The sequence below is a fragment of the Montipora capricornis genome, chromosome 5, assembly GCF_036669925.1.
Source record: "Montipora capricornis isolate CH-2021 chromosome 5, ASM3666992v2, whole genome shotgun sequence".
In the NCBI taxonomy this organism is placed as follows: domain Eukaryota; kingdom Metazoa; phylum Cnidaria; class Anthozoa; order Scleractinia; family Acroporidae; genus Montipora; species Montipora capricornis.
The window spans coordinates 22,846,782-22,850,412 of record NC_090887.1 but is presented as its reverse complement, the minus strand read 5'-3'; the positions used below and the strand labels follow the sequence as shown (position 1 = coordinate 22,850,412).

At 38.5% G+C, this 3,631-nt stretch overlaps 1 long non-coding RNA gene across 1 annotated transcript in view; it reads right to left on the bottom strand.

The window, feature by feature from the left end:
* Nucleotides 1-2,620: 2,620 nt before the first annotated feature.
* The window catches only part of LOC138049960 (uncharacterized), a 1,331-nt gene continuing 320 nt past the window's right edge, over nt 2,621-3,631 (bottom strand). Inside the window, exons 2-3 of the long non-coding RNA XR_011132499.1 lie at nt 3,002-3,056; nt 2,621-2,710 (exon numbers count right to left, since the gene is read on the bottom strand). This is a non-coding gene — a long non-coding RNA (uncharacterized lncRNA). The remainder of the gene's footprint in view (nt 2,711-3,001; nt 3,057-3,631) is intronic.

Here is a 3,631-nt window from a genome sequence, read left to right as displayed (position 1 = left end):
CCTGTTTCTTTTTGCCTGGGGGAGATTTTAAAACGCACCTCGGTTGGAGCCTACATGTCATTTCGTTTTTATTTGCTGTCATCCAAAAAAATAGCCTAACTGCTTTCTTAAAAAAATCCAGGTCCAGGTTACTCGACGCAGGGTCTATGCACCCCGCTAACCAGTGTGTAACTAACATGGAAACATATAGGTTTTTACCTCTTAACCAACAGTAAGTGCTGAACCAAGCTTAGAGCAACTGGCCCCAGAGTCTAACATGAAGTGTGCTAGTTCACACCAATCAAAGGGATGAAAAAATAACAGCTGCATCAGCCTACAACCAAATGTTCACCAAATACCAGCATGAAAATTTGAATTTCAATGCCGAGAGGAAAAGTATAATGCCTATCAGCCAGGTTGGGAAAACTCTGGCTTTTACCCTTCAACGTTGAGGTTTATATATAATTATGAAACTTTGTTTAGATGCATCTTTCACACGTTGGGCTGTCTCAACACAAAATTGCTCTTTTCAGTTTGTTTGAATGATAGTGGTTAGGGCACTTGCCTTGAGTATCCGGAGCACCCGGGTTCAGAGGACCCGATCCTGACCACCTTGTTGAGTTTGATCCTGGTAGTCCCTGGTTCAACTTCCCAGCTGCCACTTGTAAATAGCCAACTGGTTTGCCTCCAAGCCCAGTTGGGATTCTTAACAATTGTTGTTGTGTCTGTTCTGCTCGTTTCGTTGTGCTTTCATTTGCCCTGAAAAGCCCTATGGGGCCAGACCGTCCAATTAAGTATGGTACATGTATTGTATTGTATTGTACTGTAAACTGCAACAAAAAAAACCTTGAATCGGGTAGTTAAATGGCAAAATTCTATAATTGCATGACTTCCCAATCACACAGCTTCCAGTTGTTAATATCTTTGTTTGTGCAATTATACCATCATTAGTGAGTTTTGGGTGATTCATCAAACGAAGCTCTCTGTAGAAAGTTTAAAATTGTACCTGGGTCCATTTGAAGTCCTTCTTCTGGACTTTCTTTTTCCCTACACAGAAAGCAAACCAGAAAGAAATTAAATATATTTGTTGGACCAAACATGACATACCAGTATTAATGGTAGATACTGAACGTTTCATGAGTCATTTCACCTTCGGTTTATCCTTTGTCATCATCGAAATCTTCACTCTCTTTCTTCTTATCAACAAACTCCAAAGATCAGGTTCGGGACTGGTATCCCATAATAAACCTTGCTCTTTATTACGCCTGCCAGTGCAAAGAACACTAAAACTAGTAAGAAAAGCTTAGCATGCCGTCTTGTCCCTCTACTTACATGTTGACCCAAGGTGTAACTGCAGGACCCAGACACAAAGATATTAAACCTACACATGTAGTTTTCATGTCTCGGGAAAATCCCAGACGACTTGGTCATTTCCGCAGTTTTTCCGACCGTCCCATATTTGTTCCGACTACATGAAAACCGTAACATCGTAGACATCCCCCAATAATCCTGCCGATGGTTGGGGACAAATCGGGAAAAATAGGAATCTTTTCTATTTTCCCAACGTGTCGCAAACTTTTGCGATCGTCGGCGATCATTCTTGTATGAAAACTCAAATTGGTACAGTCAGAGACATCGGCGATGGTTTTAGCTCTTTACCAATCCTCTAAATTGCAAGTTTCAAGGTTTGGCGAGCTGTTGTTTGGCACACTTTCCATTTATCTGGGACAACCATCTGGCGATTTTCAGATATGTTGGCAAAATCTGGGACGGTCCGGAAATTTGCGATATCCCCGATCATCTGGCATTTTCCCGACATACTGTCCATGTACTATGAAAACTAGGCTTTACAAATCAACTGCAGCATTCTGGGTCAACACCCATAATTTCTTTATATACAGTATTACTTTGCTTTCAAAACTTAGAAACCCATGCTTTAGATCACTTCAATTACAAATTGCTCAAGGAGTGGCTTAATAAGGATACCACATCAACCTACAAAAATAATAATTTAACAATTATTCGCCGAAGGCGAAGTGATTATCGGTGAATTTTCACCGAGACGAAGTCAAGGTGAATATTCACCAATAATCACTGAGCCTGAGGCGAATAATTGTTTTTAGTATAAATACAACAGGTTTTTATTTCAAAAAAAGAGAAAAAAACACATTTCAATGCGAAATCATCTTCACTTACATTGCAAAACGACTACTGGCGGCCATTTTGTCCGTCTAGGTGATTATCGGCTGATAATCCGAGATAGCGAGCCAATGAGAGCATGCGATTTTGTACAATCACCTGTGTATTTATACTACTTATTATTATTGTTGGTTAAATCATTTTGACCTGAAGTCAAATTTAACCAGTAACAAAATATATTTTAGGTCATAATATTATTATCAGAAAAATGTTGTAAGTTAAGGCCTTAATATTTGAGACAGAGAGGATAAACTGTTTCTTTGCAAATCACTTGCCATTATCTTGGTTTTGAAGGGGGTTCATAAACAGTGTTGCAACTTTCTGTGATATTGCCAATGTGATTTACTTTGTAAAAGACCACGCAGACGTGTGTGATAATTAACACACCGTTTTTAATCACTATCACGGTTACCACCACCATAAATTACTACGATAATATTACCAGCGTTATCACCTTCGAATGTTGCTTCCCCTGTGACTGCTCCAGCTGTAGCTTCTATTGTTTGCTTGCTGCGTGGTCTTCCTTCAAATACTGACAATTGAATGTGATAATAAAGATGCAAGAAATTATATGAATGTGTTGCATGTGCAGTCTCTTTTTTTTGGGACAGCAAGAATTAACAGCATAACTTAAGCAACAGTATGAGCTTACATGTATATCTAACAGGGTGCAAAATTAAAATGGAAAATGCACTTTTCAACTGGAAACTGCACAGAATCTCAAAAACTATAACAAATCAAGGTTCATGCTTGCAAATAATCCTTTCAAATTAGACACCAGTTAAACTACACAGATACCGGTAGATGTTATTCAGTCCTTTACCATCAAAATGAAGATGTTGCTGGATGAGGGTCAACAGTACTTCTTGCTGTTGATCCTAAAAGTTAATGGCAAATTATTTTATTTTATTCTATGTAAAAACTACACACATCGTTTTGAATTCAGCACAAAACTAGGCAAGCCAAGATTTCATTTTTTCAGTATGAGGCCAACTTCCAATTACAAATGACAGTCTGGAATGAACAGAGAAGTTGCGGAGGCTTTCTTCCGCCTTAAAAGCAGTGCCCAAGTGAATGGCAAGTAAAATTGTATGACACAAGGCAAAACGAAGTGCATGACTTTTAATTAACTCTTAGCCAGGGGAATTGAAGAAGGGTTACACGTACAATTAAACGTGCTGCCACAATAGAAAAGAAATTAGTCCTCTCTCTTTCTTCAAATTTTGAAGTTATGTTAACAAAATTAATTCTTGGCTTACCGGTAACATGTGAACACAATTCATGAAAGGCCTACATTTACCCAAAGGTCATTGCAGCCGTATGTTTTTGTTTTCAAATGACCAAAAGCGTGATCTTATTGGCTGAATGCATTCAGGCAAATCATGCAGGAAACAAAATGTCAGTCATTTGAATAATTTCATGTTACACAAAATTCAGTCAAGGTGCGCAATGA